This window comes from Vicugna pacos, chromosome 5, assembly GCF_048564905.1.
Source record: "Vicugna pacos chromosome 5, VicPac4, whole genome shotgun sequence".
NCBI classification, from domain to species: Eukaryota; Metazoa; Chordata; class Mammalia; order Artiodactyla; family Camelidae; genus Vicugna; species Vicugna pacos.
This window is the reverse complement of record NC_132991.1, coordinates 34,497,852-34,523,369: the sequence shown is the minus strand read 5'-3', so window position 1 is coordinate 34,523,369 and position 25,518 is coordinate 34,497,852. Positions and strand designations below refer to the sequence as shown.

At 41.4% G+C, this 25,518-nt stretch overlaps 1 protein-coding gene across 4 annotated transcripts in view; it reads right to left on the bottom strand.

The window, feature by feature from the left end:
- TANC1 (tetratricopeptide repeat, ankyrin repeat and coiled-coil containing 1) overlaps window positions 1-25,174 on the bottom strand; it is a 207,195-nt gene extending 182,021 nt beyond the window's left edge. For 3 of the 4 annotated variants that reach the window (XM_072961020.1, XM_072961024.1, XM_072961023.1), the window contains exon 1: window positions 24,936-25,174. The gene's annotated coding sequence lies outside the window, so the exon portion shown is untranslated. Of the gene's footprint in view, window positions 1-23,762; window positions 24,761-24,935 lie in introns of those variants that run through there. The other variant, XM_015248290.3, reaches the window with a different exon arrangement.
- Between the last annotated feature and the right edge of the window lie 344 nt (window positions 25,175-25,518).

The following is a 25,518-nucleotide window of genomic DNA, read 5'->3' as shown; positions in this document are numbered from 1 at the left end:
GGGCGGCCTTGGCTCTCCCCAGATAAATGCTTGGGTGTTATACATTACAACTGTCCCCGCCCAGACCCACCATCCCTTCCAGCCATCCTCAAAGCTGCCCACATTGGTTAATACTGTGTGAGGTACTGGAAACACATGGCAGGAAACCGGGTGCTATTTCCTGGACACTCACAGACTCCCCAACACCCCAGTGACAGCTAGCACAGATGGACTTCAGTGAAGCATGGTCCTCTAATCACACACACCCGGGGTGACCTCTGAAAACAGTCCATAACCTACATTCTCAACTTTTCATCCACCTCTGTTCACCACAGGGCACAACCACAGACATAAGGTTAACTTGAGTGCCTGGTAGGCGCTGGACCATAACTTTGGCAGAAATTACATTTTAAACAGGTCTTGGGTTTTCTCATTGCTGTTGGGGGTGGGCGGTTATCTTTGCAAGTTATTTTGAAATATTTTTAAGAATAAGATGGGTTGACAGGGAGGTATGTAATAAAGCAAAGATCATAAAAATCTTAATTATAGAATCTGGGTGGTGGGTATGTTCACTGTACATTTCTTTCAACTTCTCTTTAGGTTTGAATATTTTCTTAACTAAATGTTGGGAGAAATGTTTTTCGTGCCTTTTTGAAAAATTAAATAGGGGGTAGGGTATAGCTCCGTGGTAGAGTGTGTGCTTAGCATGCGCAAGGTCCTGGGTTCAATCCCCAGTACCTCCATTAAAAAAAAATAAACCTAGTTACCCCCCCCCCCATTAACTAAATTCCAGACTTCATTTGGGCTTCACCAGCTTTCCTGCTAATGTCCTTTTTCATTCCAGGATCCTACTTTGCAAATTACTCATCATTTCTCCCTCTTCTCTAATCTATCACACTTTCTCAGTCTGTCCTTGTTTTTCATGACCTTGGCGGTTTAGAAGAATACTGGTCAGATACTGCGTATTATGTCTCTCAACTGATATTTGTCTGATGTTTTTCTCACAGTTAGACTGGGGTTCCGGGTTTTGAAGAGGGGACCACAGAGGTAATGTATCCTTTTCATTATGTCATATTACGGGCACATGCTCATAGCATGATGTCAAAACTTTATTGACTCTGGTTGCTCACTAGTGATGTCAACCTTGATTATTTGGTTCGTGTTTATGAATTTGTCCACTGTAAATTTACCTTTTCATTCTTTCCATAATCTAGCCTTTAGAAGCAAGTCACTACATTCAGCCCACACTCAAGAAGTCAGGAAATTAAGCCCCAGCTCCTAAAAGGATAAGTATCTACATAAACTATTCAGAATTCTTCCATAAGAAAGACATCTCTTTCCCTATATAAACTTACATATATTTATTTTAAACTTTGGGTTATGATGCAATACCACTCCTTTTATTTTATTGCTCAAATTGTTCCAGCTATGGCTATTGGGAACTCTTTGAGGTTGGCTCCAACGTCCTTTGACATGCCCCTCTCCTTTGTTTTTTTTTTTTTTTTTTGAGCATTTCCTTATTTTCTGGTAATAAAAGATTCTCTAGACCTGTAATTACCCATTTCTCCAAGCCCTGATTACTTTAATTGAAGAACGATATTCAGAAACCAAGATCTTGGTATGTTGTTGCTACTGGAGTGTCATTGTTTCCAAGCGCTCTCACTGAACAGATCTCGAAGATACATGTACGTGTACTAACCTGCACTTGCACACTCACCTATAATGATTTCTGTATCCATATTAGGCTAAACATAAGTCCATACTGATGTCTCCAACTCTAATACAGTACTATATGGTTCAGTGCAGCCTTCTGCCCTGGCTTATCTCTAACTTCTTTCTCCAACAGTGGGAAATCTGGCTCCCACTATCCACCATCCATTTATTTATTTGCTTGACTTCTGAATAGGTGTTTCAGAATTGTTACCCTGTTCTCTTATGAGAAATAACCTTACCAACTAGAGCACAGTGTTATGGTGCAGTTCCCTTTGTCCTTAGCTTTACAGCGTCAAAACACCATTTTCCGAAGTTACTTAAATTCATGCCTTTTTGTCCTTACCCCCTTCAGTGAGGCCATGCTATAAAATTGTAACACAGGTAAATTCTTCTGTCAAAGTTTGAATTCACCCTTGGACACACACCAACTCTGGTGTTTTGTTTTTAATTTGTATACAGTTCTCACATAATGTTTCTTTTTTTTTTTAATTGAAATATAGTTGGTTTACAATGTTGCGATAATTTCTAGTGTATACCATAGTGACTCAGTTTTACATATATATTTTCCTTTTCATATTCTTTTCCATTGTAGGCTATTAGGATGGATATTGAATATATAGTTCCCTGTGCTTTACAGTAGGACCTTGTTGTTTATCTATTTTATATATAGTAGTTAGTATCTGCAAATTCTGAGCTCCCAATTTATCCCTCCACTCCTCCTCTTCCCCCCTGGTAAGCATAAGTTTGTTTTTTATATCTGTGAGTCTCTCTCTGTTTTATAAATAAGTTCGCCTTTTTTTTAGATTCCACAAATAAGTGATATCATATGGTATTTTTCTTTCTCTTTCTGGCTTACTTCACTTAGTATGACAAACTCCAGGTCCATACATGTTGCTGCAAATGGCATTATTTTCTTTTTTATGGCTAACTACTCAAAGCTCTTTTTCTTTTCCAGCTTTACTGAGGTATAATTGACAAATAAAATTGTAAAATAGTTATAGTTCACAACATGATGTTTTGATACACATTGTGAAAGGATTCTCCCCCTAGTTAATTAACACATCCATTATTTAAAATATTTATCTTTTTTTTTAAGTAGGAAATTTAAGTCCTACTCTCTTAGCAAATTTCAATTACATAGTGTTATCAACTATAGTCTCCATGTTATACATGAGCTCATCAGATCTCATTCATCTTATAACTGAAAGTTTGTACCCTTCTACCAAACTCTATTCCCCTATCCCTTCACAACCACTTTTCTACTGTTTCTATGAGCTCAACTTTTATTATTTTAATAATTCCATATATACATAGTACCATAAAGTGTTTGTCTTTCTATGTCTGATTTATTTCACTTAAGCATAATGCCCTCATATTCACCCATGTTGTTAAGAATAACAGGATTTCCTTTTTTTTTTTAAGGATGAATATTATTCCATTGTACACAGAGACCACATTTTCTTTACCCATTCATCCACTGATGGACACTTATGTTGCCTGCATAAATTCTTTAGTACCTATTTTATCTAAATAAATAGTCTTTTCAGTCTCTTCAGCAAGTGGTGTTGGGAAAACTGGACAGTAGCATGTAAATCAATGAAGTTGAACATTCCCTCACCCTATACACAGAAATAAACTCAAAATGGCTTAAACACTTAAATATAAGACAAGACAAGATAAATCGCCTAGAAGAAAACATAGGCAAAACATTCCCTGACATAAATCTTAGCAATGTTCTCCTAGGGCAGTCTACCCAGGGAATGGATATAAGAACAAAAATTTAAAAAACAGGACCTAATTAAACTCATAAGCTTTTGCTCAGTAAAGGAAACCATAAACAAAACAAAGAGACAACCTACAGAATAGGAGAAAATATTTGCAGATGATGCGACTGACAAGGGCTTAATTTCCACAATATATAAACACCTCATACAACTTAATAACAAAAACAAACAACCCAATCCAAAAATGGCAGAAGACCTAAGCAATTTTCCAATGATGACTTACAAATGGCCAAAAGGCACATGAAAAAAGTGCCCACTATCGCTAATTATCAGAGAAATGAAAATCAAAACTACAAAGAGATATCACCTCACACCAGTCAGAATGGCCATCATTCAAATGTCCATGAATGATAAAAGCTAGAGAGGCTGTGGAGAAAAGGGAACAATCCTACGCTGTTGGTGGGAATGTAGTTTGGCACAACCATTATGGAAAACAGTATGGAAATTTCTCAAAAAACTAAAAATATACTTACCATATGATCCAGCAATCCCACTTCTGGGTATCTATCCAGAGGGAACTTTAATTCAAAAAGATACATGTACCCCAATGTTCACAGCAGCACTATTTACAATAGCCAAGACATGGAAGCAACCTAAATGTCCATCAACAGATGATTGGATAAAGAAGATATGGTATATTTCTATGATGGAATATTACTTAGCCATAAAAAAGAAAAATGCCATTTGCAGCAATATGGATGGACCTAGAGATGGTCATTCTAAGTGAAGTAAGCCAGAAAGAGAAAGGAAAATACCGTATGACATTACTCATAAGTGGGATCTAAAAAAAAAAAGACACTATGAACTCATCTACAAAACAGAAACAGACTCACAGACATAGTAAACAATCTATGGTTACTGGGAAAAGGGGGTGGGAAGGAATAAATCTGGGAGTTTGAAATTTACAAATGTTAGCCACTATATATAAAAATAGTTCCCTGTACAGCACAGGGAACTATGTTCAATATCTTGTGATAACCATTAATGGAAAAAATATGAAAATGAGTATAGGGATGTATATGCATGACAAACACTGTGCTGTGCACCAGAAATTGACTCATTGTAATTGACTGTATGTCAATAAAAATTTTTAAATAAATAAATAATCTATTTAAATACCTGATATAACTTTCTACTGGTATAAATGTTTTATTTTATCTGTATTTCTGAGTGTATCCCACAACACCTAGTACAGCCAGACCACAGTGATTACTTGGATACCCATAAAATAAACAGATTCTACAACTTTATTTTTTAGAACTACTATGGTTAAGTTGATTTCAACACAGTCTAACAGCTGAAGGTCTTTCAATACAACTATAGATAGAGAGTTCATTGCAGTGTTATTTAAAATTCTATAATAAGTTAACAGTTTAAAAATTATACCTATAGGCTGGAATATAAATTACATACAATCATCAGAAAGCATCTGTAAAATACATAGTAATAAGAGACAATATACACCTTATGTGTGTGTGTAAAAATAGCAAACTATACAAAGTACAGCATATTGTTTAACATAAATATCATATACGTGTACATCTATGAAAAGAAAACACTGAAGGAAGGACACACACCAAAATGTTTTTTTATGTTCCTTTCTTTTTTAGCTAAAATTTAAAAAGAGAAGACTGTTTGCTGTGTGGGAAACTCTACAGAGGATTCTTCTAAGACATAAGGTGGTGGACCAGACAAAGAGGAAGAAAACAAAGTCAGCAGCTGTGTCCTGCATCTCCACATCCAGGTAGAGGACCAAAGAAAAGCTCGGGTCAGCGATAATCTGAGACTAACATAAAGAAGGTGAGGACAGTGGTGCCTGGGCTAATGTGTCCACTACAGACAGAAGTACTAGAATGGAATGGACAGCTGTCTGGGAAGCATCCTGAGAAATGTGGGGCTTGGACAGAGCCTTAAAGGACAGGGAAGATTTAAATGGAAGGTGGGAGTGTGAAAGGAGGCAGGTACTAATAAGTCTGCCCATCCACCTGGAAGTTTTCTCATCCCATTCCGTAAAAACCCATGGAAGATCTTAAGCAAGGACAGCCACAGTGGGAACTTCCGTTTAAAGTGTCCCACCCTCTTGGCCAAGGGCTTGAGGGTGGGTGGAGCTGGATTACCTAATAGGGTCTGGTTAGCCTAGAGTAGACGGGATAACACTCTAAGTGGCTGATAACAGGGGCCTAGCTCTGGGTTTTCAACGATTAACATTTTTACATTGGAATTTACACTCCAACCCCACAAAACGTGTTTTTTAAAACAGACTAGGGTAACCATACGTTACACTGGGAAGTTCAATGGCAATAATGACCAGCCTTCAGCTTGTCATAACTTTTCAACACACAACACTGTGCCCACCAGCCAGTCACCTCCAGGGCCAGATCACCCACAGGTGTAAACACAGAGAGGTATGAGACAACCTATACAAACAAAGGGCAACACACCCTGAGAATCCACATCTCAACTGAAGGAGCTCAGGAGGAACTAGTATTTGGTGAACACTTAACTAGACAAGGCAGCAGATGTTTTACACACGTTATCTCTTAGTTGTCACAACAGCAAGGCAAGGATTAGTCTTGTAAGTGCCCAGTCTGGAAATGGCAAAACTTAATTTATAATCAGCTCTGTCTAGTTCTAAGCCTGTCATCTTTCACTTGGAGTGGTGTCATGTGCTTTGATAAACTCAAAAGCAGACTTAAACATACCTTTAGTATCACTGGTTTAAAAAACAAGGTATCTGATCACTTTTTCTCAAAACAGTTCTTTTTTGAGGTGGGGGTAATTAGATTTATTATTATTTTTTTTAATGGAGGTACTGGGGATTGAATTCAGGACCTTGTGCATGCTAGGCATGCACTTTACCACTGAGCTATAACCTCCCCCCAGTTCTTTTTTTTTTTTTAATGGAAGTATATTTACAATGTAATTCAAAGTAAATGAAGTCAATTTACAATGCTGTGTTAATTTCTGGTGTACAGCAGAGTGATTCATTTATTTATATATGTATGTCTATATATACACACACACACACACACATTCCTTTTCATATTCTTTTCCATTATAGGCCATTACAAGGTATTGAATATAGTTCCCTGTGCTATACAGTAGTACCTTGTTGTTTATCTATTTTATATATAGTAGTTAGTATCTGCAAATCCCAAACTTCCAATTTATCCCTCCCCAATCCCTTTCACCCTGGTAACCATAAGTTTGTTTTCTATATTTGTGAGTCTCTCTGTTTTATAAACAAGTTCATTTGTGTCTTTTTTTTTTTTTAGGATTACACATATAAGTGATATCATATGGTATTTTTCTTTCTTTCTGGCTTACTTCACTTAGAATGACCATCTCCAGGTCCATCCATGTTGTGGCAAATGGCATTATTTAATTCTTTTTTAATGGCTGAGTAGTATTCTATTGTGTGTATATACCACAACTTCTTTATTCAGTCATCTGTCGATGGACATTTAGGATGCTTCCATGTCTTGGCTATTGTAAATAGTGCTGCTATGAACATTGGGGTGCAGGTATCTTTTTAAATTAAAGTTCCTTCTGGATGTATACCCAGGAGTGGAACTGCTGAATCATAGGGTAAGTCTATTTTCAGTTTTCAAAATAGTTCTTTTACAATATAATTCACATACGATGCTAAAGAACTCAACTTAAAAATCTAAAGCATATTTTCAAGCCCCAATGCAATAAATTTAACCACTTACGATTTAGCAAAATAATATTACAAAGCCCACAAATAAAAGTTGTAGGTATTTCTAAAAAATGATTGCAAGCCGAAAATATTAAAAACTCAACTCTTTTTCCAATATGAAGAGCTCAAATTGAGACATGAACATCAAGACTGATTTGCTTCATTCTCAAGGAGGACTAATTTCATTTGTATTCTAAAATACATTACCCTCTTCCTCTTGGTATCCCTTCTCCTCCTCTTCCACTCACTCTCCTATCCCTGCAAAAAGAAATTTTGCTTCTGCCACTAACTGCAAAACAAAAATTCTATTCTGTGATCTATAAACCATGAAATATAGATTAGGACCATTGATAGTTAAACCTCCGTTGTCCTAACATAGAAATCCCCCTAGAAAGTTAAAACCAAGTGTGTCAGGTACACTAGAATTACTTCACCCCAACCACCTGAAAAGCTTTTCGTATTAAAATGATTTAATTTCTTAAGCACTCTTTAAATGCTTTGGAGTGATCCTGTCAAATACACACTGTAGATGTTTGGAGCATCACTGCCAAATTTGAGCATGCCCATTCACACAGGCATCATTCTTTTTGACCCCTTCTCCAAACTTTACAGAGCATCACTTAACATTTATAATTCTTAAAATATTTTAATTGCTGTGGGAGCACAGATGGAAGTGATTAATTCTGACTGAAATAATGTATCTGAAAGTGGGAAACTCTAAAACCCCCCATGAATGGTATTATTGTCAGAGCATGAAATAATCTAGCATTCCACATAACAGCATTACAGTGCAGTAGCACCAGTTATTTTTACGCTCCGCCACTTGGTTTCCGGCTCACCTGATAATGTACAACGTTAGTCATTTCTTTACAGAATTTTCCTTTTTTAAAAAAGAAATGCATGCATGTGGAAAAATAGCCATACAGTACAAAAGAGTCTGCAGTAAAATGCAAACTGCTATCTACCCCAGCCCCCCATCTCCCTCCCAAAGGCAGCGCTGTAAGTAGTCTCTTATATAGATACTCCCAAAGATACTCTATGCATATTTTTTTCATTTAATAATGAAAATGTTCTTCCTTAACAGCACGTCTAAACTTAACTCCTTCTTTTAATATTGCAGATCACTCCACTGTATGGACGCACCACAATTTATTTAATCAGACTGTATATGTGCTATGAAAAGTCTTACAAAACCATTAAGCACTACTGACATAATTATTTTCCCTTACATTTTGATTCTCCATCCCAGCAAATTTTACATCTTCTAACTTCTTCAACCAGGCACACCAGACCTGCCAGGACCTTCACAGACACCAGGCTCTCTGAGCTCCTTACCCTGTACTTCCTGCTTCCAGCCAAGCCCAGGCGGCCCATTGTTCTAGACACTCCATCCATTGCTCATGCTGTTGCTTTGGCTGCGACCCATCCCACCTTCCTTTGCTTGGTTACTTCTTACTCAATGCTTCAAGAAAGGGCTTGGGCATAACCTCTTTCAGGAAGGAAAGGATCTCCCAACCCTAAGGGCAGAGGAAATGCTCCCGTGCTCGGCTCCTGCCGCAGCCTGGTTGTTGGCACCTAACCTCCTCATGATGAGTTGGTATGTGTCAGCCCTGACCACTAGAATTTAACTTCCTCCAGGATAGAAACCACATCTTACTACTCTTTTTAACAGCCGGGGTTTAGTACAAAGTCTAGCACACTCAATATATTTAATACACATTTAATCAAGTTGAAATGAATAAGGAAACTTCTTAATATCTCTTAGGTACCAAGTCCTATTCCAGATGTATTGTATAAATATTATCGCTCACTGAGCACAATGATCCCCATTTTACAGATGAAGAAACTGAGAGCCCTGAAGTTAAGAAACTTGTCCAAGGGCATTAAGGAAGAGCTGAAATTTGAAACCAAGCTGACTTTATTCCAGAATTATTGATCTTTCCATTAGGCTCGTCTCCTACATGTGTTGATGCTGAAAGTTAAGTGAGGAGGTCAAACACACAGTCCTGAAGGGTAGGACATGTTCATTAGTATTGTGGATAATCTAAGGGCACTATAGTCCCCCTCGTCCCTCCAAAAGTCAGTCAAAAGCAATCTATAATGTAGGACTAAAATGGCAAAAACAAAAGGGTTATGAATACGTAGATCTTGTCTGCAGCATCCAAAAATATGCACTTAGCACATCCAGGTAGAGTCTTTCTGGGGCCATTCAAAAAGAGAACAAGCAGACTTAAGCAGCTGTAATACCCCACTTAATTCCACCAGCCTGCTCTCCCCGTGAGCACTGTCGGTTACGTCCCAAGTTTCTCTCCCCACACCCCAACTCTGCACCATCTGCGGTCCCCATACAGCTCACTAACACAGACCTTTGCACCAGCACTCCTAAAGGATTTAAAAGTTAACCAGTTCTGCAGGACAGATAGCCATGCCTACCACAGGCGAAGGGTGGGACAGAGGGCAGGCTGCAGGAGCAGGAACCAGGGTCCTGTTAACCTGCTGTGAGACCTGGGGCTGGATATGGACCCCCATCTACAAACTAGGTGCAGGAAGAATACCTACTACGTCCTCTTAAGGCCTTTAAGAAAATGAAAGTAGGTAATTTAAGAATAAGCATTTAGCACAGAGCCTGGCACAAAGTAAAGGCTCATTGGCAACTATGCAGTGATTGAACAAACCGACCAGAGCACAAGCGGACTCCCTCCCGTTCCCTCCACTAGGACAGGGACTAAGGAAAGGCAGCAAGAAGCCCCATAATTAACAGGGGAAGTAGTAAATGGCATTTAGCAAAGGTGGGAAAACCAGAGGAGGCGGTTCCTCCCTCCCACACAAGAAAAGTCAACCAATCAGCAGCAAGCAGCCAATGAACCCAAAGCCTTGTTCACTAGAGGAGACCAAGAAGCAAAACTTATCCCAAGGGTAACCAGACACCAACAATAAAGACACAAAGACTGAAAACAAAAACCAAAGAACACTTTCTCTTCTATTATCAGCCACATCCAAATGAGAATGCCTCCTAGCTCTGGAGGAAAAGGTGGAATGAGGGAGATAAGGGCTGTGAAGAAACACACAGTGCAGTCAGCCCTGAATACACTGTCCAGTGGAGTAAGCAGGCACTGTGCGCTGAACGAGGTACATTTCCAGGCCTCACCCTCCCTCCCACGATTAGGGAGTGTGGCTGGGTTGAGGTCCAGGTGTTTTGACACACATCACTCAATTTCCAAAACAACCTTCCAAAGTACCAGCATTCCAAAGTCACAGAAGACAAGCTTAGGAAGGTTGGGTAATTCATCCAGGGTCACACTGATGCTAAGGGTCTGAGCTGGGACCTGAACCAAGGGAAAAAATGTAGCTATGTGTGTTGATAGATGTTAACTAGACTTACAGTGGTGATCATTTCACAATACCTACAAATACCAGGCCATTATATTAGTTTCAGGTGTGCAACATAATGTTCCATGTCAACTGTAACTCAGTAGGGAAAAAAAGACCCAACTGACAGAGAGGAAGAGGAAAGCGCCCTAGGCTGGGGTCACGACTAATAACAAGCAAATGGTGTAATAACCAGTGGGTTGACTGGGTTTAAAAGAGTCAAGTCCTTTTCAGTGATTCTTTTTTTCTCAGCTTTATTGAGATAGTCCTGACATATAACACGTGAAAGTTTAAGGTGTATAACATGACGATTTGATACACATACATATTGCAGAATGATGACCACATTCAGGTTAGTTCACACCTCCATCCCCTCACTGATTACTATTTGTGTCTGCATGTGGTAATAACACTTAAGACCTACTTTCTTAACAACCTTCAAATACATACTCGAGTATTGTCAGTTATAGTCACCATGCTGTACACCAGATGCTCATTCAGTGACTTTCTAATCTGTGACAACCTAGGCCACTCCTAGGCAAACCAAGAACCCCATGGTATTATTCCTCGCACTCTACATCCCAGGTTCCCTCCTCCAACCTCTTTTTCATAAGCAAGAAAAATAAGCAGAATCTAATTCACCAGAAATTGCTTGCCAAAGGTCCACTTAGAAGGTAAAAACAAAACTAAGCTTGAGGGTTTGCTACTTTTGAGTATTAATTCAAATAACTAAAAAGCATCCTTGGCAGAATTAAATATGAATGTGCGTAAGTCCCTAAAAACAAGCAATTTTTCTAGGTGTTGTTTTTCACCAGAGGTCAGTGTCACATTATTTAAGGAACTCTCAAAAGCTCCTGAAAGAAGTCAAGTTAAAAGACAGCCAAGGTCATTCAGAGCCAGACTTTCTCAAAAGTACCATCCTACTGCAACCTGCCTCACTCACCCCAAGGTCTTGATACAAATGCAGCTGCCAAACCCCCACCCCAGATCTACTGAAGCACCACCCAATAGGCAGGCCTGGAAACGTGCATTCAGAATAAGTGCCCGGGTGATGCCTATGTGCAACCCAACGCTGCTCAGAACTAGGGGCTATGGGAGTAGAGGCTGAGGCTGTTACCCAGCCCCTCCTACAGAAGTTCTGCTCCAAGCCCATCCACAGGACGTGAAGGAGTTTCTACAGGGAGGCAGGAACCAACTTTCCTACTGCCTCCCTGGTGTTTCCAGCTGGGCCTCCCAGAGGGGCCCAAACCCTGCCCCTCCCCTGCTGGGAGAGTTACTTGTTTCACTCATCTGTCTACACCTTGCTGAGCAGCCTGGAAATAGCCTTGCTCTCCACCTGCAGTCAGCAGCCAAGTATTCCTTTTCTGTTCTGGAAGCCGCTTCCACTCCACCTTTCCGTGTGTTCTCACCCCTCTGTTCTAACAGCGTGGTGACACAGGACAGTCACCCTGAGTTCAAATCTAGGCTGAGCTCATTTCCTTCTCTGCAAAATAAGGGTAATGACGACTGCATAAAGTTTCTGCGGATGTTATATAAGCTCACGATCCTAAATGCACAATAAAAGGTATTCGACTGGCATCCGCTCTCCTCCTCCCGCCAACTCAGGCCTCAAACATCACCTCTCACCTGACCTATTTCAAAAGCCTCATGACAGAGAGCCCTGCCGCCCATCTGTCCACACACCAGTCTCTCCTCCACACCGCTGCCGCCGCCGAAGCTTTTCTCCAACACGCGGCTCTGATTACGTCATCTCCCTGCTTTAAAACCTTTGACAGCTATCACTTGCTTTACCGGATCAAGTCTATACTTCTTAGCCTGGCAAGCAAGGTCTTTTGCAATCTGGCTCTCCCTCCCTCCCTGCCACTGTACCCAAATGTCAGGCACCATCTGTTCCAGAAACGACACCCTAAACATAACTTGTATTTTCATGCCTCCCAGCCTCTACTCACCATGCTCCCTTCATGGAAAGCCCCTCACCCTCTTCTCCACCTGGCAAATTGCAACGCATCCTTCATCGCCTCCCTGAAGCCTTCCCCAGCCACCAACGCCTCCTCCCTTGCCCCCTCCTCCCCGCCTTCCTCCTCTACTCTCCTGCTGCACATGTGTCTCTCCAGCACGTGAACTGTGCATGCATTTGTCCCCTTGGACCGAGACACAGAGCTGGGCCTCAAACTCAGAAAAGCACAGTGACAAACCCTCAAAAAATATTTGTTGGAAAAATTAATGCAAGACTCCCCCCCCACCCTTTGACAAGTGAAAATAGTTCTTAATTTGTCAGTTAACATCTTCATGGTAACTTTTTACTTCTAAAACTCTGCTCTTGATGAAGAAAGGAAAGAAAGGAAGGAAGGAAGGAAGGAAGGAAGGAAGGAAGGAAGGAAGGAAGGAAGAGAAAGAGAGAGGAAAGAAAGGAAAGGAAAGGAAAGAAAGAAAGGAAGGAAGAAAGGAAGAAAGAAAGAGAGAGGAAAGAAAGGAAAGGAAAGGAAGAAAGGAAGAAAGGAAGGAAGAAAGAAAGGAAGAAAGGAAGGAAGGAAGGAAGGAAGAGCCCTGCAAAGATGAAATGTCAATAAATTCCATCAGCTTAGAACTCAATCATGATCCCTCTAGAAATGCTATCTCCTCACTTTTTCCACAGTGGGAGGAGAAAAACCACACACTCTGATTCCTCTTGGCCTGATTTGGTATGTGGAGCTGGACAGTTTAAGGAATCCCTCTTGCTTAAACAAAACATTTCAGAAAGGAAGGGATAAACAAAACTGTTACTTCACGGTAGGAAAAAAGTATTAAAAAAGTGCCAGAGCAGCTGGACTTGAGTGCCCTTAGGAAATCAAGGTCATTCTCAGAGAAAAGGTGCTACCTGGGAGGGAGCAGTGTCAGCCCCCACCTTCCTGAGAACTTTTCTCGCACAATCACTGACAAAGCCAAATGCCCCAAGACTTAGAAATGGCTGACAGACAAAAACACATCTTGTTTTACCCATAAATGCCTATTTAAGCAGCTTCCAAACTGTTCCTCGACTTCTGCAGTTCGAAACTTAGGATGTATTAATTCTCCCTTTCCATGCGTCTTTAATGGGGTATAGGCCAGTAAAGAGAGTCCTCCCCCCTCAGGGAAGCACCGATGCCTCCTCTGCAGGCAAGGCTGCGCTCCTGGTTGGCGACAGCCCTGTTCACAAATAAACAGACACCTATGACTTGAGTGCGGCACTACAGACTTACTCCATCTAAATAAAATAGAGTTTATTATTCTAAACCGCACTCCAGCAAAACTCTACTGAAGTCTGCAGAGCATCTCATGTTCTCACAGGCTCAGTAAATAAATGGACTTTTTAAATACTGATTTTCATTAAAACCAGATGGTCTGTCAGAAATATTCTCATGCCAATAATAAAATACCCTTTTTATTCTCTGGTTCCTTCTCCTCTACGTATTACCATCTAAAAATGTCCCACTTGTTTGTTCAAAATATTTCATATAAACATCTAATTGTTTTAATATAAGGAACCAACAAACTACGTATACAGGTTATCTTGAAATTGAGCTCTTACCTGGACTTCAGTAACAAGTACCTTAAAATTAGCAATTTTTAAAACACTCAGAACAAACAGAAACTTCCATTCAATTGCAGATCCAGAAAGTTGAATTTAAAAATAGGGTTAAGAGGAGGAGGGAGTAAAGGACCTGTTTTGGGCACCTACAAGCCAAGCACAGGGCTAAGTATTCTAAAAGGGTTCTCACCTTTAGTCTTGGCACGAATCTATGAAAAAGGAATTACTACCCCATTTTACAGACAAAGCAACAGAGATCTGATAAACTGTCCATGGTTCATCTGGCTTCAAAGATCATGCTTTTTCACTCTACCCTATATATTTGTACTTTTAAAAGAGGAGGAGAAAAAAAGGAGTGTGTGCGTACAGTTTTAGTGTACTACTACAGTTACAAAGTACCCACTCTGCCCACGGCACCTTATTACTCACAACAGGCAAATTGCAATGTATGAAACAGTATTCCTGCCCACTAAGAGGTTAAACATAAAACTGTGCTGGGAACAGCCTATGATACCTTCCATCCATCAAACAAAGCTACTTTACATATACTATGCTATTCTTCATCAAGACACACACAATTCCTCTAAGTTTAATTTTCCCCAGACATACAACAAGCACTTGGAAGGATATCAAGGGGAAAAATGTAAATATCAAATTGAGTTAGCAAAGACAGCTACGATATGAACTTTTATTTACATGTCTGAGTTTCCAAGACAATGTACATATAAAATTATCACCCTGAGGGTGTATTTAGATTTATGGCTGTACTTCAAATCAGTATAAGCATTTATCAGAAAAATATTGTTAAAATTTATCAAATAGAGGTAAAATGAGTGCATATTCCTAAATTAATGTTTAGAAATAAATCTTTATAGAAAAGCATTTTACCATTACAACTCAGATACCTCGTCATTCCAAATAAAATTCAATCACGAGAAACCATCTTACCCAAGAGTTACATGGTTTACATACCCATTTAACTAGGCCAGCTATGCAAAATACCACCATGTTCCCAACTGCAACTGGAATAAATTAAGTTTGCACCCCCTCCTTGATATACTAATAAAATTAATTTCCAAACTCTAAGTCATTACTTCTTTATATGAAAAAAAATGACTTATGAATTGCTAAATTAAATTGCCCATTCCCAAATCCTAAGGAGAAAAAAATACTCTAGGACCTAGTATTGCAAAAAATACTTAATCTGAATCTAAATGTGCTTTTAGATCTAACCTCTAGTTTATAAGAAATACAGAGGACAAAGGAACAAGGTAAACAACACCACAAGGAAACAAATTCAAATATGGGACATTCTACAAGTTCACTTCTAAAAGTCAGGAGAGAGAGAGAAGAGGGTGGTAAGACAGTATTTGTCTATATTTAAAAAAAAAAAAACCAAAGAGACAAAAACAGTAACCCACAGTGTAATATGTAAACCTCAACTGAACCTTGGTTCCAAAAACAGAAATGGTGACAAATGACATTTGAGGACAATTAGGTAACATTAAGAAATTACTGTTAATTTTATTAACAGTGATAATGACGTAGCGATTTTTGCTCTAAGTCCTTAGTTAGAAATGCATACTAAAGTTTGTCAGGTGAAATTATATGATGTCTGGGATTTGCTTTAAAACATTTTAGCAAATTAAACAACCCAACATTGTCTTCCGGCTAAATGATGCTTTGCAAAAAAAAGTTTCTATAGTTCAATGCATTTGAGAAATATTAAATATTCTGTTTCCTTCAAGAAGATTCAGAATGAACATTAGAAGTAAGAATGCTCAAAAGTCCTGCAGTTAAAAACAAAAACACCTGTTTTACTTTGGTTAACCTACATTTTCCCACTTATTTCAACATAACACCTTGTTTCCCTGCATAACATGTATTAATTTCCTGAGAACCAGTTTCTGTAGAAACCATTTTGAGAACTGCTGCTTTATCTAGCTAAATCACTCTGAGGTAGAGTTCTCTTGAAGTCATAGGCATGCTTCAAGAGCCCTGAATAATAAAAAAGTCACAAATGCAAGTTAGGTGCCTCTCACTTTTTCTGTCTTTTGCATCTGTAAATAACTATATTTACTCTGTAAGTTAACATGTTTTCATTTATGTCACACTTTGTAATATGAAACTGCCACTGCAAAATTTCCCTCAAATGGACTTAAATTATACTTATTCACATCCATTTCTTTGGAAATCTACAATGGAATAGATTTCAAATTCATAAGTTTCAAACCACGCCTCAGTTTTCACTTTCAAAACTATCTTGAGATATTTCAAAGGGTCCCTCCCTCAAACCCTCTCCAATAACTCCTTAAAATTAGTTACTGGCTTCACAGTAACAAAACACAAAACAAAACATAATCCAAAATCAAAACTCTTTGACAGTTTTTCAGGTGGTACTTACAGGTTCCCCATAACTTACCTCAAAGATCCGGCCCTCGCCAGATTTCCATCTTTATGCACCAGAAGTGGTCCCATTCTTATAAAAGGATCCCAAGAGTACTTGAACAACTAAATCCCAAGACAGATTCACCATATCACAAATTCTACTTACTCCATGGCTAAAAGAATTAGAGCAAGCTTTGAACAAATATCTGTAATTCATTTGAGAAAAATTGTGTCCTATTCCATTTCAGAGCTCCAGCACTTGAAAAAACAAATCCTTTGGAAATTCACTTAAAAGAAAACAAAAATGGCTAACAAAGAAATCTAAGCTAGAAGTTAGTACTATACGAAAAGAACCAAATTTGATGTCTCCCTTGCATCTAGGAGGCAATTTACAACATTCAAAACCCTTTCATATACACTCTGTCATTTGACCCTCAAAACCCTGGATAGATGGGAGATGTCTGTTTTCCATCATGACAGCATATATCTAACAGGCCTCACTCGAAAGCTGACCACTTGTCAACCCTAAATTTTCCTTACCATGGAGAGAATATATGCATAAGTAATTTGATTCAGCTGAGCAGTGTAGTCTATCACCTCCTGTCCCCCACTGGGGATACCCAGATCAGACTCTCATGGAGACTCTCTCCCATGATTTTGCTTGGGGGTACTAGCAGACAGCTAACTGTCCACAGGCATATAGACCTTCGTACCTCTCACTCTCCAGGCCTTTCTTGTGAATCCACAAGGACAGTAGACTCTCCCTTGAACTCACTGCACCCGCCCAGAACTGTCCAGTAGTGTCTCTGTGCCACCGCTGCATGGAAGCATTCCATTCTCACCCATGCTGGTGTTCCCACATGAAAGAAGGACAATGTGGAACTGCAGGTAACACACGTGAGGGCAGACAAAAAAAGCTTTGGAATAAAAGTGACCCAGGTTTGGATCCTGGATCCTCCTTCCTTGGCTGTGCATGCTCCTGGCTCTCAGATACCTCGTGTGTATATGGTGCTCTCTACTCCTCAGGCTGGAGGACAGAGACCCTCCCTGTGGTAACTGGCAGGAGCGAGGTTTACAACTGTGGCGTCTCTGCCTGCCCCTCTTTCTCCCAGAAGGGGAAACAAGCAATTAAAAAAAAAAAAAGCCTAAGGCAAGCCAGGGCCCCAACCATCAAGCAGCCTACAACCCACAGGCTAAGCAAGCCAGCGAATGACTCATTAATAAAAAACAAAAAGAGAGAAAGAAAAAAACATTATAATCAATGTACAAGCAATGTGCTAGGGGGATTAAACAGAAGGACCCTGTAGTTGCAGAAGGGGGAATTCAGAAAAGTGTGAATGAAAAAGCATTACTTACTTGAGCTAGGCCTTGAAGGACATTGAAAAGATTGGGGAGGGGAGTGGAGGGGGGAACAGCCTCCTCAGAGGTAAAATTGAAACCAAGTATGACAGTTATGGAATGCACAGGAGCTCAGTAGCAGAGACACAGGGGGGACAACTGGGTCTGGAAAAGAAAGTTATGACCCAGATCACAGAGAATCTTAAAAACTAGGATTACAAGGGCAACAGCCAAAGCTCTTATCTGCCCTCACATTAGCTACGGTGCTTTCAGCTGCAAGTAACAAAAATATGTGACAATAAGGGGCAATAAGTGACTTAAACTGTGGTCTCAAAACTTTTTGACCATGCAGCCCTAACAGTAAAAAAATTAAACATGTACCTCCAACAATTTATACATAATTAAACACCAGGGTTATGAATGTGTAGACTAATGGAGTATGTACATTATAAAGCATCCATTAAAAACTTTTTAAAGGATGAGTGATTCAAACAGTATTCTTAAGTTTATTTTTATTTATTAATACACACCCACACACAATTTTGGTGCCAACTTATTAAATTTGATTTAAAAGTCATTTCCTAATCTCAAATAAGACATTTTCTTGTTCCTGTATATTTACATCATTATCATTAAACTTTCCTTGCAAGAATCTTTTTAAGCCACCTGCCTATTTTGTGGGAGTCAGTTTCCTTAAAATTATATGATATAATACATAAATCTGTTTACATGGGTAGAGTTCACAAAAGGCAAGAATAAGAATGAGGGTACCACTGTCAATTCCACCAGTTCGTAAATGCCTACTCTTCCCTCAGGCGACCTCATATGACCTAAGTGACAGAAGACTTTCAGATAGACCAACCGGAGTCAACTCATCTATTAAATATTAGTAAAGGTTTTTTTCCCTAAACTTTTAATACTTTCCTTCTTCCCATATTGGATGGTCTAGCACTCTCCACTTTGAAGATCACTGCCTCAAACAATACTAAAAACATTTTTCCCACATAAGAAGTTCTGAGTCACAGTGGTTTTAGGGTTGGTTAATTCAGCAGCTAAAAAAAGTCACTGTGGTCTTAGGCCCCTTCCACCTTTGTATTCTGTGATTTTCAAAGTGTCAACCTGTTTTATTTTGCTGACAATTTTAGGTTCCCAATATAGTGGGACCCAATAGTTGTCATACACTTACTCATTAACCAGTCACTAGCAACAGGTATGGTATTACTAAAGTTGACTTGGCTTAATCAAGATTCAACTCCCTGGAGCAGGGGGCGCACCTAACTTACCCTGAAGCACATGGCCAATGGAAAACTAATCAAAAGCAGGATTATGTTATCAAGTAATGTGGTAAATTATTACAGCAGTGGCCCCTGCAATGAATCACGTAACCACCAGAGCATGAGTGAGCCTATACCCCGGCAGAAAAACCACCCAGCTGAACCCAGCTCCAATTTCTGAATTCCTAGCAAATAAATGGTTGTTGGTTAAAGCCACAAGAAGGCAGGGAGGACTAGGATGGGGAATGCTGTGGTATGGGCAAGAGACTATCCCTGCCACAGCACTCTATGTATGTAGGACAAAGTGTGAAGAAAGAACAATGCTGTTTCATTTCCACAGAATTTTTTAAATTCAGTCCTCTAGTTCAGAGTCCGCAAGCACTCAATAAACATTAATAATTGATGTTACTAATCCCAAGTAATTTAGAATAAAGCATGGCAGAGGGGGGGGGTATAATGGGTTACGTGAGAATAATGACCAACTCCAAAGTTTTTCGCAGTAATTCAATACCCTGTTACACAAGTGCCTGTGCACGCAGTAATTCAAATCCCCAAAGAATGTGGAAAAGTCTACTACTCTCAAGATGATATGATATACATCACAGGAGCATTAAAAATGTTCATAATCTCTAGCATATTGCTATGTTTTTATGACCAGCAACACCACTTTTGGAAACATATCCTGTATTAGACAGCTAGCTCTTTTTGTTTACCTAGCTCCCTCCCTTTTCCATTAACAATAGCCCCCTTCTTTGTAGGATACTTGGTCTCCCCTCAGTCCCACCTTGTGGGTCTAATGGGAACTGCCAACCATAACTCTCCTTTGGCTGGCCTTAGGCCAACCTGGGTTTTCCCAAATTGGAACTAAGTACAGAGTCAGTTTCTTGGTGAAGTGAGGTTTTGAAGCTACCAGCAGTCAGGTACCCACTATGTATTGGGCCCTATGATTTAATGATGAGTAAATCACATCTGAGCCAAAGGGCTCTGATATCCTAAAAGATATTTCTTTCCAAAGCACCTAAATGTCAAAATGGGCTGGTTAAATACATTACAGCAACATGTAATAGATTCCCTAAACAGCCATTAAAATACTCCCAAATAAGAATATACTGATAGGACAGGGGGAAAAGCACATCACATACATGTATACTGTACTCTAAGCTGTGCAGATGCATTCTATGCACATTGGAGGCCAAATCTTTTTGACATTTCTTCAAAAGCACGTGTAATGTAAGATCTCATTTTTGCATAAGAATATATGCATGAAAGGGTCACAGCCAAGTGTTTCTCAGAGACCTCCCGACTCCGACCCCAGCTCACAGAGATAGTAACCCTCTGTTCTGGGGGAAGCAGGGAAGGTGGCAAGTGATGAGTCACCATGGCTCTGGGCGGTATGGCTGAACATCCTGGGTTCACATCTATATACATTGGCAGCTGGAAGATTTTCACTAACACATTCCCTCATGGTAGTGGCAAAATCTACTAAAATCCAGGGCCTATGCCATCCCTCTGCAGCACTTTTCTTGTCCTCGACATTCCAACCTTAGGGCCTCTTCTTTCCAGAAGAGTCTCCTTGATCACACACTCCTGCAGGAGCCCCTAAAGACACCATCTAGCCTAGAAGGGCAACCCTCATCAGTAACATAGCTAAACCAAACTGGAACCCCTTCTACTGCGTAAGGTGTTTCCCGATAGGCTACTTTATCAAAATTCCTCCCCATCCTTCAAAATCCATTCTCCTGATAATAAAAAGACCAGAAGCCATTCTTCTGCTTTGCTGCTCTTGTCCCCACCTGGTAACTGATAACAAAGTCTTCCATCTTCACTAGCAAATACTGGTTCATAATGCTCTCTCCCCGCACACACCTGGAAATGGTAGCCTTTTCACACTTAGCCAGTTGGCACTCATGGATACATCCTCCTCCTGAGGTTTAAACCCCATTGCTTAGTATTTTGAAAAGACATTCTTCTGAGAATAAGTTTAAAAAGCTGAAGATGGACAGGCTGCTCAGACATAAAAGAGCCTATAGCTTAGCACATAATTTTATTTTAGAACCTTTTAAAGAAAATCCATACCAGCTTCCAGATGAGTGTCAAGTTGCACTCAGTGCTCTTAAATAGGCAAGCAGGACACAGTACAAACATTCAGAGTCACAGTGAAAATGGGTCACCTGCAGCCTACTACTTCTTTACCATTGAACCAATAGCATAAGGGAAGAATTTATTTAGCACAGAAAGTGCTACAAAATCAGACCTACCCAGACATCAGTAGAAAGAGCCCAAGAACAATCACACCAAAAATGGGACATTTATCCAGGCTTTGTAATTGAGCTGAAAGATACCGAGATGAAAGGCAAATGATATGTTCATTACTTATTTTTAAAAAGATGTACAGATTTGAGAAGTGACTTCCTTAAGAATGCTGTCTGGGTTTACTAGTCTGGATTATAAATCACACTAGACCTTGACACCTACTTAATAAAAAAGAAGTTGAAAATAAACAAATGATTAGTCTGAGGTATGTGAATTTCTGAAACTCTCTTGGGGAGAAAGTTTTATTACCATTATTACTGAACTGCTTTTAATCTCTGACATCAAAGCATAGATGTTAACCCTGGGGTTCTAAAACCAGAATAATCCATAAATGAAATACTGTGAGAAAATGCCACATATTAATATTAGTCTGTTTGTCAAGTTTTAGCCAATTCACAGGTGACTCCATGAATAGACAGATGGGGGTGGGAACAGGGAGAATCAGAAGACCTAGGTTCAAGTTCAACTCCACCATTTACAGATGATATCAAGCATATGGATCTAACTTGCCCAGCCTTGGTTTACTTAACTGAGAATTTAAAGTTAAAATACGTAAGTAAAGCCCTTCATAAATCCCAAAGTAGAGTTCTAATATTACAGCACTGGCTCCACAATGCCTACACTTCTCAAACTATTACAGTCACAGAACTTACGAGTTGAAAGGTAATCCCATTTTAGGGATGATAATGATGAGAAAACTAAGATCCAGAAAGGCTTAAAAGCCTAGAATACAGAAAATACTTGTAAAGTGTTGAGGGGCTGGGAGGAGGTTCTAGTTTTTCCACCACTGAAACATGCATTTAAAAGATGGTTTAAAACAAAGCTATCCTAGGGACTAAAACAAATCCTTCCCCAGCAATATATATACCTCATCTGTTTTATTTTGCTTTTGTTAACTTCGCTCCTGTAACTTACAAGTTAAACTAAACTTTTCATCAGAAAGACAAAAAATAAAGCCAACTCTCTGACTATGAGACTCACAGACTACTTGCAACCCAACGCAGACAAAAAACCTTTACAATTGAGTTAGAAATATCTAGCGGAAATATGGACATAACATTAACGTCTGGCAGGCATCATTATCATATGGATTACAGTTCTACCAGCCCATGGATACTGATTTTAATGTTCCCTGGGAGATAAAGAATTAATCAGCAACTCAGAGGGGGATGCTGCCTAAAAATGAACTATGTAATTGAGAAAATTCCATTGTCTTTAAATTTGTGCCCTCAATCACCCACTAACAAAAACTCACTATGGCACCAAATAACAAACTTGTGTGTGGTTAAAAAGACAAAATGTTCTTTTTTGCACAGGCGGTTATGGGAAGCAGAAAAAGGCTGACTATGAATCAGTTGTGTTTTAGTTCCATGATGGACACAAATTATGATAATTCAGACATTCTGGTGGTTAAACCAAAAAAGCAGGAAAACCATTGCTTCCAAGTCCTAGCAAAAGTTAAGTCTGTGGCATCACAGCTGAAAGACAGGGTCATAAAAAGTGACCTTAAATTTATTCCTGGACTTTCCTGCCTCCGCCAAAATCGATGACACTATTTCCCATCTCTTATTGTCAAATCACAACAGTCCGGAAGCCTGGACTGAATTCACTTGGCAGGTAACAGGAGTAACCCTAAGAGGAAGTCCTGAAGGATGTCAGATATCATATTTCCTTTACTCCCGCATACTTTTCATCTTAATACCACCAGGATATATTTACGATGCATTCTGACTGACACCCACCAAGCATTCTGGCTGACACAAATTTTGCAAAAACTGGTATACTCTAGGGAGGGCCCCTTGTGAGAACTTTAAGTAGCTGAGATGAGTAAACAGTCAGACCACTATAATGAACATCTCTCGATTGCTCGTAAATTCTTTCATTCCCTGCAATCAAGAAGCAGCTGTTAAAATCCTGGAATCTTCCTAGCAGCAGATCTTAAATACCTCCAAGCTGGCCAGAGAAGCTTCCCAACTGCTTTCTTCTCTTTCCCCTCCCCCATGCCAAGAATGCCAGCCTGGCAGGAATAAAGATGACCGAGGAAGGGGAAAAAAGAGGAGAGAGAGAAAGAGACTAGCAGATCTGGTGAAAGCAAAGATGCAGACTCTCTTCATTTCCACCACAGAGAAATACCAACTTTTTGTACAAATTAACCAGATTTCTCCTTTCCTCTCCCATCCCCACCCCCTCCACTTTAACTTCTGCAGTCTGATGGGCTGACGTTTCGAGTTAACGATCTCGGCAGTCCTAAACCCATTCCTCAAAGATTCTAAACTAGGCACTTCCTTTCCGTGCCAGAGTCCCAGGCCCATCTCATGGGAAAATTCAGCTGGTTTTGTTTTTTTTTTTTTTTTTACCTAGTAATGCCCAGGCGACGATGCTCCCAGGGTCAAGTTCAAGATGAAGGTGTCCTCCTAACCTTCCAGAGATGACTCCAGCGGGGAACAGCGCTACCGATACGAGCCCCAGCACCCATGGCACGGGGATCTGGGTCTGCCAACAGCGGGCTGGGGGGAGTTGGGAGGTGAAGACTGTCGCCGAGCCCGTCGTCCTCCGAACCCCTGGCCGCAGCGCCGTATTTCTACCTGGCCACCGCCGCATTTCCTCTATGAGCCTTACACAATAAGTGAAGTAAGTTTTGGGAACGCTGGTCCAAAGACATTTCTGTCTGCAAACACCGCACACAATGCCTTAGGGCTTCCTTCCTCACCAGCCGTTCCGGAAAGCTGCCGCGCCAAAGCCGGGAGCCCTTCACACTCACAGCGCTGCGCGCCCGCACCCCAAAGTCCCCCAGGAAGAACGTGCGCCCTGACATAAGTCCCCCAGAAGAAGTGAGCACTCTTCACTCTCCAAGAATTGGGGGAAATGTAATCTTGATATAATTCTCTACTCCCTCAATGTCCAATCCTAGCTCACCCCCCACCAAAAAAAGAACTTGGATATATTAATCGCAGTTCTTGGAAGCGAAGCAATACTTTCAGCCCGGGGGGCTTAAGTTCACCCAACTTCGCGACCCGCACTCATCTACACTCCGGGGGCGCCCTGGACCCTGCGGTGCCAGGCGCGCCTCTCCCCCGCCTCCCCCGCCTCAGGTACCAGGCGCAGCCCAGGCCCTTGCCAAGCCCGAGGGCTACCGAGGAGGCGGGAAAGGGGGCGCGGAGGCGCGCCGGGTGGGGGTGGTCCCGAAACTTGAGAGTGCCGCCGCGCGTTCCCGGTGCCCCGGAACATCAGCTCCGCCGGGGGCCCACTCGGTCCGGCGTGGAGGGGAGGCGAAGGGAAAGCGCCGACTCTCCAGAGACGCCAGGACCAAGGCCCGGGGCTCCCAACATGTCCGTGCCTGTCCCCGGAAAGCTCCCGGGTGTGCCCAGCGAAGGGGGGCGGGGAGGCGCCAGAAACTTTCCCACATGCCTTTCCACTCTCCCCATCACCCTCTCCTCCTCCCGGGACCCCTGTTCCCAACTGCACCGCAGCAGCTGGCCCTGCCCGAGGCGCGTGGAGGCCGGCGGTGGTGTCAGGGCGGCGGGAGTTACCTGCCGGGAAAGTTTCCAGCTCCACGGCGCGGTTCCCCACCCCCAGGGCCGGGCCTCGGGGCGCGGCCAGCTCGGCGCTCCGCGGCTGTCTTTCCTCAGGCTCCCAAGGCGGCCGCTGCTCCCGCAGCTGCCACAGCTAAGGCTGCGCTCCGGCCCGTCCCCCAGCCTCGCACGGCCCACACCGGGGCCTCATTGGCAGCGCGAATCCCCGCCCTTGCGCGTGTTCCCGAAGGCACCTTCCTCTCGCGCGCCCGCCCGGGCCGCGCCTCCCGCGCCCCTCCCCGCCCCGGGCCGCGGCGGCTCCCGGGACCCGCTGGGGCGCCGCGCGCGAACTTTCTACGGGGTGTGGTTGCAGCGGCCCCCGCCCCACCTCTCTGAGCCGGTCCCCGGCTTCCCCCAAGGGAGTTTGTCCCCCGAGGCTGCGCTTGGGCCCCTCCAGGATTGGATCAAGATGGGTGATAGTCTTTTTTTCAACCTCTAAAAATCAGTCAAGTGGCCCGACCTCCCCCCCATGCTGCTTTTTGTAAACAGCCGAGGAGGACATATGGGAGCAATTAACCAAGCTGAAGTTTTGGTGGATGCT